The sequence below is a fragment of the Hippopotamus amphibius genome, chromosome X, assembly GCF_030028045.1.
Source record: "Hippopotamus amphibius kiboko isolate mHipAmp2 chromosome X, mHipAmp2.hap2, whole genome shotgun sequence".
In the NCBI taxonomy this organism is placed as follows: domain Eukaryota; kingdom Metazoa; phylum Chordata; class Mammalia; order Artiodactyla; family Hippopotamidae; genus Hippopotamus; species Hippopotamus amphibius.
The window spans coordinates 61,800,012-61,815,657 of record NC_080203.1 but is presented as its reverse complement, the minus strand read 5'-3'; the positions used below and the strand labels follow the sequence as shown (position 1 = coordinate 61,815,657).

General features: G+C 39.5%; 1 long non-coding RNA gene across 1 annotated transcript in view; it reads right to left on the bottom strand.

Moving 5' to 3' along the window:
• Positions 1 to 15,251: 15,251 nt before the first annotated feature.
• LOC130842508 (uncharacterized) overlaps positions 15,252 to 15,646 on the bottom strand; it is a 245,974-nt gene continuing 245,579 nt past the window's right edge. Inside the window, exon 3 of the long non-coding RNA XR_009050457.1 lies at positions 15,252 to 15,547. This is a non-coding gene — a long non-coding RNA (uncharacterized LOC130842508). The remainder of the gene's footprint in view (positions 15,548 to 15,646) is intronic.

Sequence of the window (15,646 nt, the reverse complement as noted above, 5' to 3'; positions counted from 1 at the left end):
GATATTTTTTGATTTCCTCTTTGATTTCTTTAATGATTTCTTGATTGCTTAATAGTGAATTGTTTAGCCTCCATGTGTTTGTATTTTTTGCAGTTTTTTTTTTTCCTGTAATGATATCTAGTCTCATGGCGTTCTGGTCTGAGAAGATGCTTGATATGATTTCAATTTTCTTGAATTTACCATGGCTTGAATTGTGACCCAAGATGTGATCTATCCTGGAGAATGTTCTGTGTGCACTTGAAAAGAAACTGTATTCTGTAGTTTTGGGGTACAATGTCCTATAAATATCAATTAAGTTGAGATAGTCTAATGTGTCATTTAAAGCTTGTGTGTTATTTTCTGTTTGGATGATCTGTCCATTGATGTAAGTGGGGTGTTCAAGTCTCCTACTATTATTGTGTTACTGTCAATTTCTCCTTTTATGTCTGTTAGCATTTGTCTTATGTATTGAGGTGCTCCTATGTCGGGGCATAGATATGTATAATTATTATACGTTCTTCTTGGATTGATCCCTTGATCATTACGTAGTGTTCTTCCTTGTCTCTGGTAATCATCTTTACTTTAAAGTCTAATGTGTCTGATATGAGTATTGCTACTCCAGCTTTCTTCTGAATTCCATTTGCATGGAATATCTTTTTCCAACCATTTACTTACAGTCTATATGTGTCCCTTGGTCTGAAGTGAGTTTCTTGTAGTCAACGTATAGAAGGGTCTTGTTTTTGTATCCATTCAGCCAGTCTGTGTCTTTTGGTTGGAGCATTTAATCCATTTACATTTAAGGTGATTTTTGACATGTGCATTCCTATTACCATTTTCTTAATTGTTTTGGGTTTGTTTTTGTAGGTGTTTTCCTTTTCTTATGTTTCCTACTTAGAGAAGTTCCTTAAGCACTTGTTGTAAGGCTGGTTTGGTGGTGCTGAATTCTCTCAACTTTTGCTTGTCTGTAAAGCTTTTGATTCCTCTGTCGAATCTGAATGAGATTCTTGCTGGGTAGAGTATTCTTGGCTGTAGGTTTCTCTCTTTCAGGACTTTCAGTTTATCCTGCCATTCCCTTAGGGCCTGCAGAGTTTCTGCAGAAAGATCAGATGTTATCCTTATGGGTTTTCCCTTATATGTTATTTGTTGCTTTTGTCTTGCTACTTTTAATATTTATCTTTGTGTTTAATTTTCTTTATTTTGATTAATATGTGCCTTGTTGGGTTTCTCCTTGGGTTTATTCTGTATGGGTCTCTCTGTACTTTTTGGACTTGATTAATTATTTCCTTTCCCATGTTGGGGAGGTTTTCCACTATAACCTCTTCAAATATTTTCTCAGACCCTTTCTTTTTTTCTTCTTCTGAGATGCCTATGATTCAAATGTTGGTGTGCTTGATGTTGTCACTATGTCTCTGAAACTGTCTTCCATTCTTTTTATTCTCTTTTCTCTTTCCTGCTATGTGACAGTTATTTCCCCCATTCTGTCTACCAACTCACTTACTCGTTCTTCTGCCTCAGTTATTCTGCTGTTTATACCATGTAGAGTATTTATAATTTTGATTATTTTGTTGTCCATTACTGTTTATTTGCTCTTTAGTTCTTCTGAGTCCTTATTAACTGTTTCTTGTTTTTTCTCTATTTTGTGTTGAGGTTTTGGATCATCTTTACTATCATTACTCTGAATTCTATTTCAGGCAATTTTCCTATTTCCTCTTCATTTATTTGATCTTGTGGGTTTATTCCCTGCTCCTTTGCCTGCATGGTGTTTCTTTCTTTTCTCATTTTGTCTAATTTATAGGATTTGCGGTCTCCTTTCCCTATGCTGCCTAGTAGTAATTCCTCTTGTTTCTGCCCTCTGTGCCCTGTGGTGGGGTTTGTCCAGTGGCTTGAGTAGGCTTCCTGTTGGGGGGTGTCTGGTGTCTGCTTTCTGGTGTGTGGCTCTGTGTCTTCTTTCTGATGAGCAGTGTCATGTCAGGTGGTGTGTTTTAGGGTATCTGTGAGGTTAATATGCCTTTAGGTAGTCTGTGTGCTGATATGTGGGTTTGTGTTCCTGTCTTGTTTGTAGTTTGGTGTGAGGTGTCCAGCACTGGCAGTTGCAGACAGTCAAATGAAGCTGAGTCTTAGACTCTGGTACAGGGCTCCATGAGAGTTCTTTGCAGTAAATCTTCCCTGTGCCTGAAGACTCCCTAGTAGTCTAGCATCCTGGATTCAGTGCTCCCTCCCCAGAGCCTCCTACTAGACTTCTGATGGAGTAGTCCAGATCAGAGGTTAATTGTCCTGGCAATAAATCAGTTTAAAGAGGACTGTCCAAGCCCCAGACTAATGGCAGAGTGTTGAGTCAAACAAATACTAAATCAAGGAAACACATACATGTATAAGACATGCAAATACTTAGTCCAATAGAACATAAGGCACTAGAAAGACCTGGCAGAAGAACCCCAGGTTGCAATTAGACAATCAAAAAGAAAACCAACAGAAATTCAAAAGCAAAAAACAAAACAAAACAAAACAAACCAATGACAAAAAAAAAAAACAAAAAAAAAAACAAAAAAACAAACAAACAAACAAAAAAAAAACATCACACACACACAAACACAAATCCAGGGAGATTTTGAAAGCTAGGATCAAGTATAATAAAGAGCAAGAGTACCTTCAGACAGACTTAAGATTCTCAGAATGAAATCAGACAATTATACTTCGAAGTAAGATAAAGCCAAAACCTAATAATAAAAACCAAAGCAGTGTGTCATCCAGAGAATAAAGCAAGGAAACAGAGCTGATTTACAATATTGCTTGTAAGTATATTAAGATAAAATAAGGTAAAAAACGGTAGAAGACAGGGCAACAGAAAAGCATAGTGACTGGAAATATGAAAAGAAAAAGAGTAAAAAAAATAGAAATGTATAAAAGATAGAGAAGGAAAGAAGATAGGTGAGATAAAGTTGGCACTACATAAAACTTAGCTAGAAATAGAAATATGTAAAAAGTCTAAATATAAAAAAAGAAGAAAAATAGAATAAAAGAATTTAAAAATGTGTTGTAATACCGGTAGATCCCTTAGGACTAAGATTGTAATTAATTTAAAAAAAGATGCTTGAACTGACCCCAGAATGGAACAGATCAATAGAATTAATAATAACATTTCTGTTTCCTTGGCATCTCAGCTGTAAGTGTCCTTCTACCCACCTTGGGCTCTTTGTGTTACTCTGTGACCAGCAGAGCTTCCTTTATTGTTCATCTGTAAGTGCTGGTGTGTGGGGAGAGTGAGGGTACAATAATGGCTCCCTCTCCTGGGAGTAAGTGAGCAGTGGTGCCCTGCCTTAGTCACAGTGGCTCAGATGGCTCGGGTGGTGCCTGTTGCAGAGGGACACCAGTGGCTCAGGCCGAGAGAGCAACTACAACAGCAGCTCCTCCCCCCTGCTACAACTCCACAAGGGCACCCTGCCTGGGCCATGGTGGCTCAGTCAGCCATGGCAGTGCCTGTTGCAGAGGGACACCAGTGGCTCAGGTGTAAACAGAATGTCTCCAGAGCTGGGCCACTCTGTGGACTTTTGGCTCTCGGCTGCAGGCACTCTAGGCCTGCCCCACATGGGGGCCTTTGCTATCCCTATGTGCATTTGCAAGGCCCAGAGGGGTCCTTCCTTTGTCCATTGCAGGCTCTGAGAGAGAGCCTACACCTGTGGCTCCTCCCCACTGCTTGTGAATCAGTAGTATTGAGCCACTGCCATGGATGCCCAGCTTTCTGTGGTAGGTTTTCTCCACTGCAGATTTCTTCCCTCCTGCTCTCTCAGTCCCTCTCTCCACTGGCAACATTGTTTCTCACCCTGAGCCAGTTCTCTGGTTCCCATGTTCCAGCTCCCAGACCCCTTGTTCACCTGTGAACTGAGTCCAAACTCAGTCTGGACACGCTGAGCCGTGGTGCAGACCCTCTGTGTTTCTCTCACCCTTTCCCTTCTGCCCCAGATCAGCTGCTTCACCCTCTTTGTGCAGTCCCAAATGCCTCCCTTCTGACTCAGGGAAATTCCCTGCTGGAGAAGGGTTTTCCCCATCAGATAAGGGACACTTCCCTGAATTCAGCAATCTCCCCTGTGTTTCAGATCCCCTCACCACAGGGTGTGGGACCATCCTTTTCCTTTCTTCCCCTCTTCTTTCTCCTTTTTTTCCCTCTGTCCTACCCAGTTATGTCAGAATCTTTGCAGCCCTTTCTGGTGTCTGAGGTCATCTGCTGGTGTTCAGCTGGTTCCCTGTGGGAATTATTGCATCTTTTGATGTATTCCTGATGCATCTGAGGATGGCCTTGTCCCCCTGCCTCACAGTGATGTCAGTGCCTTGGTTAAAATCCATGCTGCTAATGGGCAGTCCAAGGGCTTTCATCCATGGCACAGATGGAGGAGGCTTTGCCAATCCGTGGTCCCTTTCACTTTGCTTCTTTCTCTCTTTCCCTCTCTCAGTCTCTCTTCCCTTTAAAACTTAAAGCCCTCACAAAACCTGAGCAGAGGTGGGAAAAAAGTCAAAAGAACACAATTTTAAAGGAGAGACTACAAATATAAAACCCTCTAGAAAAGATGAAGAGAAAGTGGCAAAAAGGAAAGTGTTCTCTCATCTCTCTGTGGCTGGATGCTCCATTGCCAGCGTCTGAGCAGAGCCTCTTCCCTCTGTAAGCCAATTTCCTGGGCAGGCAGGTGGGGGAGGGAGCCAGCACTCAGCCTGCCAGCGAGTGTTGAGTTGAATTTTTATCAAAATCTGTTGTAACTCTGTGGGAAAACATTGAGATATTTCTCTGAAGCCTTGAGAATGTAACAGAAAATATGGCTAAAAGTAATCAAAGTATGTGGGCTGAGCAACTGGGTGCAGGACGTCCTGCTTGTGCAGTGGAGGAGTGAGGGGTGAGGACTTGGAAAAGCCGGGTCAGTGCAAGTTAGAATGCTGCTTGCACACACACTGATTGTTCTTCTGCTGTTCTTGCAAGGACCACTCCCCCAGTCATGTGAGGCCCTTTGTACAAGGAGAAAATTGGTTACATGAAAGAAAACATTAATTGTGGGATGTAACTGGGAGCATGGGAACCTTATGCTATCTTACTTCCTGAATTCCAAGAGCTCAAAAAAAGCAAAGTGGGATGAATCAGCAGGGCTCTTGATCTTAGAGATCTTGAGTCCCCTGGTCCCATCTTTCTCTTGTCTGTCTTTGTGTTTCTTTATGCTTTGTGGCACCTGTCATTCTCCCCAAGTTGCCTAGCTGGTCTCAGAAAGTGGCCAGTGGTGCCCAACGTGGGCTCGAGGGGCTCGAATGATGAAGGCTCATGAAAAGTGAAATTAAAAATTGGGAAGTGCCATGAAGCTCTGAGAGGGGAGTAAGAGGCCTCTGAATATTCCCTGCCAGTAAGTAAATCTCTTGGGTATTTTGTTTTCGGGGTAAAATATGGGAAATACAGAAAGCTCAGACCAATATCGACCATATGTATGCCTGTTATGGCAGCTCCTGAGGGCAGGAGGAGCAAAAACAAATATGGTCAATTATTAGAACTTTTGCAAACGATTGAGAAACATTGTATGTGGTTTCCTTCTTTGGACACACTGCATTTGCACACTTGGGGAAAGGTTGGTAGTAAACTTAAAAAAACTACACTCCAAAGGGACTCCTATACCTGTTAAAATTTGGTTAACATGGGCTCTATTTAAATCCGTACTAGAGCCTCTACAAACTCCTGAAAGCTCAGACGATAGCCTTGATGAAGAAGCCGGTCTGTAAGAGGACCGACTGGCATATATAGTGCCAGAGGGAACTGCAAAACAAAAGGGAATACAAACGGCTGATGGATTAAGACCCTCGGCTCTCTCATTTGTTGAGGAGGGCAAGCATCCTCTGCCGCCACCTCCTCCACTCTCTTTAATGCCACCTGGGGGAGCGCTTGCCTTTCCCATATCCAAAGGACAGTTTTATCACCCTTACAGAAGGGCATTTTGCAGGCTAGGCAAGAGGGAGATCTGGAGGCTATGCAGATGGTGTTCCCGGTGACTATTCATGAAAGGGTGGTGCCTGGAGTGGATCCTAATAATCCCAATGGAATTTACAAGGCAATACATGAGCCAATACCTTTCAAAATATTGAAAGAATTAAAGCAAGCGGTACAAAATTATGGAGTGAATTCTCCATTCACCACAGGAATCATACAGGGATTAGCCGAAGGCTCTCGTTTGATTCCAGCTGATTGGGCAACTTTGGCTCGTATGGTACTAGCCCTAGGAGAATTTTTACAATTCAAAACTTGGTGGTGTTATCATGCTGAAACTATGGCAAGCCATAACCAAGCAAGGCAGATTCCTATCTCCTTGGATCAATTGATAGGTAGGTAGTGGAAATTGGGAAAGAGTTCAAGATCAGATTCTGATGGAGGATCAGGCCATAGAACAGGTGAGGCATTGCTGCCTAAGAGCCTGGGAAAAAAATAGAAGCTCAAAGGCAAGCTCCTGCCTTTTTTCCAAAGATCATGCAGGGGACAAAAGAGCACTATACTGAATTTATTGCCAGATTACAAGAGGCTATCAAGTGACAGATCACTAATGCTGAGGCCGCTGATACTATTTTATAATTAATGGCCTTTGAAAATACAAATACAGATTGTAAGAAGGCCATTGGACCTATGAAAGGGAAGGTATTTCCCATTCCAGCTGAAGGTAATGTAAATAGAGAAGGTCTTGGATATCAGTCTTTTCACTAGTGGCCACTGTTTGTAAAAGCTTACTGCTTCCCTTAGCACCAATCCCATTGACCTGGAAAACCAATACACCTGTTTGGGTTGAGCAGTGGCCTTTAACCACAGAAAAGTTAGAAGCTCTAACAGAATTAGTGACTGAACAGTTAGAAAGGGGACATATTGAAGAATCTTTTAGTCCATGGAACTCTCCAGTATTTCCAGTAAAGAAAAAAAAAAAACTGGTAAATGGCATTTATTAACAGATTTCAGGGGAGTCAATGCATTTATACAACCGATGGGGGCATTACAACCAGGCCTCCCATCACCTAATATGACCCTTGCTAATTGGCCTTTAATTGTTATTAATCTAAAAGACTGCTTTTTCACCATTCCATTACACCCCAATGATAAAGAAAAATTTACTTTTTCTGTGCCCACATTAAACAATAAAGAACCTCAAAAACGGTTTTAATGGAAGGTGTTACCCAAGGCATGATGAATAGCCCCACTATTTGTCAGAACTTTGTTGCTAAGGCCCTTGAACCAGTATGATTAGAATTCCCTAATTGTTATCTTATTCATTACATGGATGATATCTTCTGTGCTGCTCCTAATCAAGATTTACTTACTTCTGCGTATACTAGCATGCAGCTTTGCCTTGATAAAGCAGGACTTAAAATAGCTCTGGAAAAGGTAAAGATGCATAGCCCATATCAATATTTGGGCGCAATAGTTGATAGAACAACTATTAGACCACAAAAGGTGGAACTGAGGACAGATCAAGTTCAAACTCTTAATGATTTGCAAAAACTCCTAGGAGATATTAATTGGCTTTGCCCGTGCATAGGGATCCCCACATATGCATTGTCTAACTAATTTGCACTGTTAAAAGGAGATTCAAAATTAAATAGCCCAAGGACTTTAACATCAGCTGCTTTAAAGGAATTAAAACTCATAGAAAATAAAATTCATTCTTCTCAATTACAGAGAGTAACCATTAATCAGATATTGCAGTTAATTATATTACCTTCTCATTCACCTACGGGGATATTAATGCAAAATGAAGGGATTGTGGAATGGTTGTTTTTAGCATATACTATGGTAAAATCCTTGTCACCTTATTTGGAGTTAATAACAATTGGTTCTGAAGGGAAGAGCTTGAAGTAAGCATTTTATTGGGACTGACCCTTCACATATAATTATTAATTTAACCGCTAAAGAAATTCAGGCCTGCTTCCAAAATCATGTTAGTTGGCAAATTGCCTTTGCTGATTATATTGGGAAAATTGATAGTCACTATCCAAAAAACTCCATTTTGCAGTTTCTTTAAAGAACTCAATGGATTCTACCTCGAATAGTAAAATCTGATCCTATACGAGATGCTCCTATAATTTTTACCGATGGCTCTAGTAAGGGCTGAGCGGGATATACGGGATTTAAAACACGACAAATCCCTGTCCCTCACTTTTCAGCTCAGCAAGCAGAATTATATGTGGTTATTTGTGTTTTGCAAGACATATCTCAGGTGATTAATAGTTTATCTGATTCTGCCTATGTGGTTCAAGCCATTAACATGATAGAAACTGCTACTTGCAAGCAGTCTATTTCACAGCCTCTTTATGATCTTTTTCTATTACTTCAGCAGGTTGTCCTTTCTAGAAACACCCCTTTATATACTACCCATATTCGGGCCCATACTACCTTGCCTGGGCCTCTGGCAACAGGTAACAGGGCTGCTGATCAACTTGTTGCACCCGTATTGGATGAAGCTAAACATTTCCACCAATTAACTCATGTAAAGGCAAAATGTTTAAAAATGAAGTTTGATATTACTTGGAATCAAGCCAAAGATATATTAAAAACATGTCCTTCATGCCAAATTATTAACAATCCTCAACAATCTGAACCCAGCCTAAACCCACGGGGCTTGCACCCTAATTCTTTATGGCAAATGGATGTTACATCTCCTCCTTTGGTAAGCTCTCCTATGTGCATGTAACCATTGATATGTTTTCTCAATTCATATGGGCTACTGCCCAGTCCGGTGAAGCTGCGAGCCATGTGCAGAAGCATTTATATGCATGCTTCACAGTCATGGGGTTGCCACAGGCCATTAAAACAGATAATGACCCTGCTTATCTTAGTAAGACATTTTAACAATTTCTTGATATGTGGTCCATATCACTTTCTACAGGAATTCCTTACAACCCCTAAGGGCAGGCCATAGTAGAGAGAGCAAACCAGCTACATAAACACATGCTCCAAAAACAAAAAGGGGGAATTACCCAAGGGCAACAAACAACTTTAAACAAAACCTTATTTGCTATTAATTCTTTGAATGTATCTGCACAGGCTACAGATACAGCAGCTGAGATGCATTTTTGAGCCTCGTCCAGGAGTGTGACTCATTTTAATGATACACAGCTGCTGATATGGTGGCAGGACCCATTGACTAATATTTGGCCACCAGGAAAGTTAATTACATGGGGAAGAGGGCTTGTTGTGTGTCACCAGGGTAAGGCCTGGAAACTGTGTGGATCCCATCTTGGAGAGTCAAACCATATCATGAGGGCCCAAAAGAGATGCCATTTTGTATGGGATGTGGAACATCCAGTAATGAGATTTGAGGGTCTGACTTTAAAGACCAAAATCACAGGCCCTTTACCACAAACACAGAGAGCGAAAATACCAACATGGGGGTAAATGAAGCATTTGTGCCAAGAAGCAGAGAAATGCCTGGATGAGCAGAAAGAACCAGTGACTCCAGGCAACTTGACCATGACCATGTTTGTTCTGATTACTATCGCAGTGAGTATGCCCCTTGTCTCAGCAGATGAAAAGAATTATACCCATTGGGCTTATGTGCCTAATCCTCCATTACTAAGACCTGTTGGGGAGAAAGATCTATACTTGTTTATGTTAATGATTCCTTTTGGATTCCTGGACCAGAGGATAAAAGATTGCCTAAACACAAAGGTGAAGAAAGAACCCAATTTAATAGCTCCATGGATTTTAAAACATGGCCTATATGTATAGGTGCTGACAAAGGATGTTTGAATATGACAATGCAGGCATGGCCATCTTTCAATTCTCAAAATAGAAACCACACTAAAGAGCAATTACATTTGTTTTCAGGTTTGAGCTTTGGATATCAAGAAACCAATTTTACTAATTATACCATCCCTGATAGACCTTGTGTGAAATAAAACGGATATGGGCTGAAAGACAAGATCGGATTCATTGGGATGTTTGTGTGGGATGGAGGGTGCGGTACTACTTGATGGTTCTTATAGAACAGTATGGGACTGGTCCCCTAAGGGGTATGCAGTCTCTAATTCTTCACACCAAAACTCCTCCTGCAATCCCTATAAAAGATTGCGATGGCAAATATCTAGACATAATTTTACCAATATTTAGACGCACTCACCCTATCCCATCTTATGGCACGGCGCCGGCTTGGTACGTCTCTGACCTCAATTAGAGAATGGCAAAGCTCAAACAGAAATATGGAAATTTCCCTTAAGTTTAAAAACATTACGAATCTGGGATGGCAATTATACTCATAAAACTAATTATAATTTATCCTTTAATACTTCCACTAATTGGACATTCTACATTCAAGCATGTGTTTGAGATCCTTATGTATTGATGACCAGCATTATAATTATTAATGATAAGGAGAAAAATTTGACATGTATGAATTGTAAGTTATATACATGTTTAAACTCTACAATTTATAACCAGAATCACTCATATGTAATTTTGAAGAGACAGTTGGGAATCTGGCTTCTTGTTAACCAAATCAGACCCTTGGAGGTATCCCCAGATATGCATGCCTTGTTATCAGGATTAAACACTATCTTAAAAAGATCTAAATATTTATAGGGTTGTTAATAGCAGCCATTATGGGCATCATTGCTATAGCTACTACAGCTGTTATTGCTGGAATGGCATTACACCAGACTATACAGACAACTACTTTTGTACAAGAATGGGATAAAAACACCAGTTCATCATGGGGAAGTCAAAGCCACGTTGACGAGGAAATAAACAGTCGCCTTGTAGATTTAGAAATTGCTGTACTGCTCTTAGGGGAAGAAATGCAAACTTTAAAGTTACAAATACATTTGAAATGCGACTGGAATGTTACCTCATTTTGCGTAACGCCACAGGAGTATAATGCTAGTGACATACCTTGGGATAAAGTAAGGAGACATCTACTGGGGTATAAAGCAGATAACTTCACACTGGACATACAACAATTACAAGCTAAAATAACTGGCATACAACATGCATCCTTACAATCTCTACCCCAAACTGCAACTTTACAAGGTATAGCCGATAGATTAAAAGCATTGAATCCTTTGGACTGGATAAAAAGCATGGGTAGTGGTCTCCTAGGCACTCTGATTTTTTTTGTTGCTTTTTAATTGTCTTATGTTTAGTCCTCAGATGTGCAAAAGAAGCCCTCCGAGAACTGATGAAAAAAGAAGTAGCTCGATTGGCTTATCTTCTCCTACAAAAACAAAAAGGGGGAAATGTGGGAAAACATTCAGATGCTTTCCTGAAGCCTTGAGAATGTAACAGAAAATATGGCTAAAAGTAATCAAAGTATGTGGGCAGAGCAACTGGGTGCAGGACGTCCTGCTTGTGCAGCAGAGGAGTGAGGGGTGAGGACTTAGGAAAGCCGGGTCAGTGCAAGTTAGAATGCTGCTTGCACACACACTGATTGTTCTTCTGCTGTTCTTGCAAGGACCACTCCCCCAGTGATGTGAGGCCCTTTGTACAAGGAGAAAATTGGTTACATGAAAGAAAACATTAATTGTGGGACGTAACTGGGAGCGTGGGAACCTTATGCTATCTTACTTCCTGAATTCCGAGAGCTCAATAAAAGCAATGTGGGGTGAATCAGCGGGGCTCTTGATCCTAGAGGTCTTGAGTTCTCTGGTCCCATCTTTCTCTTGTCTGTCTTTGTGTTTCTTTATGCTTTGCGGCACCTGTCATTCACGCCAAGTTGCGGAGCTGGTCTCGGCAGAACTCTTTAATGTAGGACAAAAGAAACATCAAACAAATGTAGCTTTCAAGCTTTTAATGAATCACAATGACTAAAAACAAAGCTTGAAATCACAGACAGTGGAAGTTTATTATTACAAAAGAGAGGGAAAGACTGAATTCAATGATGAGAGCTCAAACTGTAAAAGGTTTTATTTTGAAATTCTATATTTGAACTTTGGAATATCTTGATTTGTGATTTTTTTTGATAGTACATCTATTTTTACTGGATAAATTCATATTCTGCACTAAAATGGAATAAAATAATGAATATGATTTTGCAGCAAGTAAATTTGGTGAAACATTCAAAAGGTTTATAAAAAGAGACAACTTCTGGATGAATTTTATCTTGTAAAACACATTTGTTGAAGACAGATACTGTGAAGAGAAGCAAAAATAATATATTTAAACTAAAAAAAATACACATTTCAATACAAACAAGAAAATTGGGAATATACTTCTTTTAGCAGAATTTTATCTGAGTTTCCCTATCATGACCTATAGATAGTATTTTTTGATCAAAACTATCATGGTCTGGAGAGATGAATCAACTGGCAGTAGTAAAAATTTCAACTTTCAGGGAAAAGACAATATTTTAAAAGATATTTTCCCCCAAAATGGCATAATATTACAGATAGATGCAGCTAAGACTCTGATTAAAATGTATGAATTATCAATAATAAATATTCTGTATATGTTATTTTCCAATGTTCAGGTAAATTATATAATTTTTAAATGTTACATTAATGTACACAGATAAATGTTATTTTATTTTTGAAATAATTTCATTTTTGAGAATAGTTTTTGAATAAAACAATTTTATACATCTACCAACATAGTAAAACCAAACTGTCATAATTTTAATTATTTTGGTGCTCCCTTTCACTTTCTAAAGTCCTACAGTTTGAATTTTATGTTATAATTCTGATGGTCACTCTATCCTTCAACTTTTTTAACACCTCTGGTGATTATTAAACATACTAAATTTTAAAAAGTGCTTTAGTAATGAGATCCTACTTCTGTGTTTAAATAACCCATAAGCCAAGAGGGAAAACCATAAGCTCAGTGGGGACAGCACCAGGGAAATGATCTAGCCCTTTGGCAGCTGGCATAAAAGAAAAAAAAGCAATATTATTCATTGTAGTATAGGCAGCACATTTCTAATGGGAAATAACTTCATTTTCTTCTTATAAAAGCAATTAATTTTCATCATAGAAAAATTAGAAAATACAAACAAATAAGAAGAAAATAAACACACTACCTCCATCTGAAGAACACTATTGTTGAAACCCTAACCACTTTTATTTTCAAGTATTTTACATTGGAAATTCTGCCTAAATTATAGTACTCATTGAATTTTAATTTCAAAGATGATCACCTGCTTCTGAGTGCAACAGGTCTAGTGTAGCCATACAAAGAGGAAAGTTTGTGCATGTAGATGATGCCGAAATTTGGCCTTTGTACACCAGTACCAAATTGAATCTCAGAGACAGAGATCTGGGTGAAGTAGAAAAGAATAGCTTTATTGCTTTGCCAGGAAAAGAGGGCCATAGTGGGCTAATGCCCTCAACACTATGTGTCCAATGGGGAGTTTTATAGTCAAAGGGTTGGGTTGCTGATAAGGGTCAAGGTGCATGCAGGGCCTGCATTTCCTTTAATCTAGAGATCTTCTAGCATCAAGTTGTCTCACGATCTGTGGTTCTCTAGGTTACTGAACTGTGACCTTCTCTCTGGAACATCTTCCATTTGTTGGGGGTTTTAGTTCTGCAGAAATGCTCAAAAGATATTGTTTTGTGTATCCCTTGAGGAGGAACCAGGACTCTGCCCTCAAGGCTGCCCTGTTGTTTCTTGACTACTCCTCCCTTGTCTCTGTATCCTCTCCCTTCTCTGATTAGCAACACTGTTTCTGTTTGAACCTGCCCTTTGGAACTCAGGGGAGGGGACACAGAAAGGCATTTTTTTTTTTTTTTTTTTTGGCTGCATTGGGTCTTTGTTGCTGTGAGTGGGTTTTCTCTAGTTGTGGTGAGTGTGGTGCATGAGCTTCTCAGTGCAGTGGCTTCTCTCTTGTTGTGGAGCATGGGCTTCAGTAGTTGCAGCACAGGGGCTCAGTAGTTGTGGCACTCGGGTCCTAGAGCATGTGGGCTTCAGTAATTGTGGTGCATGGCCTTAGTTGCTCTGGGACATGAGGGCTCTTCCCAGACCAGGGATTGAATCTGTGTCCCTTGCATTGGCAGGCAGATTCTTAACCACTGCTCCACAAGGGAAGTCCCCACAGAAATGTTTTTGTGCCCAGGAGACCCAGAGTCCTGCTTAGTTTCCTAGATACAATGGCTATTATCTTGCTGGCTGAATATTATAACGGTCAATGGCTTGTGCTATAGAGTCTGACTGTCTGGGTTCAAATTCTGGCTTTATCACTTCTCAGCTGTGTGACTTCAGAAAGTTACTTAAGTCCTCTGTGTTTCAGTTTTTTTTAGCTGTGAGAGAAAGTTAATAATAGCGTCTACTTCATATTGTTGTTCCAAGCATTAAATATATAATATACAGAAAGCACCTGGCATATTGTGAGCACTTAATAAATGTTAGCTATTATTATTTTGAGCTATGTGATTACGTAAATATCATCTGTCTTAGCTCTGTGAAGGATAAGGCTCAATCTTCTTTGAAGATTTTCTATATGTCTTTCTCAGGAGGCCTATCAACTCTCAGTGCCGACAGTGGCGATTTTACGAATATTACATTTCTTTCACATAAGTAATTTTTGTGTTTATTTTTATTTCTTTATTTAACTGAAATTTCGGAACAACTTCCCAGGATCAGTTTTCATCTTGGCATTTAATGTCACAACTCCACTGGCAGGTCATCACCCTTACTTATCACCCCACACCAGTTAATTTTCAGTTAATGACCTACTGCATAGGCATAAGCACACACACATGCATACACACACAGCCAACAAGTAGAGAAAAGGATCTATTTTTTCTTATCTAGGATTCATTAAAGCAGCAATCACAGGCTAAAAATAAGTGGAATATTCACTTAGCCTCATGTTGGTGGAAGTCTTCAGAATTGGATTGTGCTTACACTGAAAAAAAAAGAAAAAACTTCTGTAATCAGTTAATTGGCAGATTAGCCCACCTCCACCAATTTACATGGCCTTGCTATTTTATTTTTCAAATTACATTTATGTATAGTATGATATAATTAGGTCTGAAACCAGAAATGGTGTACCCCCCAAAAAATAATAAATAAATAAAATGAAAAAATATCATATGAGTGTAAATATGTGTGTGTGCGTGTGTGTGTGTGTGTGTGTAACTTTTAAACAAAATACTACCAATCTTACTTACAGGTCCTAAGCCCTCTTGCTCTAGTCAAAATTATAATTAGTCATTTAAAAATACTGACAGTATTTGTGATAGTTTTTGAATATTTCATACATAGATTTCTGATTTCCTTTCAAACACATTATTATTTCTGATGTTAGTTTGTCAGATTAAAAAAAAAAGTCCAGAATTAGGTACGGAAAGACTTTATTCAAAAGGATTACTACCACAAGGGGAGGTGACTCTTGCAATAGGGGGAATGAGATCTGCAAGTCTTTCAAAGGTAAGGTAGAAAGAAAATTTTGTTTATTGGGAAGGATAAACAAGGCTAGAAAAACAGGGAATGGGACAGTGAGGTGAATAGGTGGCTTAAATGACAGTTGAGCAAGAAATGTTTTCCCTTGTAGCCTGCAAATTCTCTGGAGGAGCCATTAAAGAGGGGATGTTCCATATTCTGATGCTGGCTCAGGCTGAGGGTAGGTTAAAGTTCAGGAACCTGGGGGAAGAAGAGAAACCCGAAAGTTTGGTCAAGACAAGCTAGTGGATTCAATCCAGATTGATCAGTGGGGACAAACAGTTTAGCAAATCATTTATG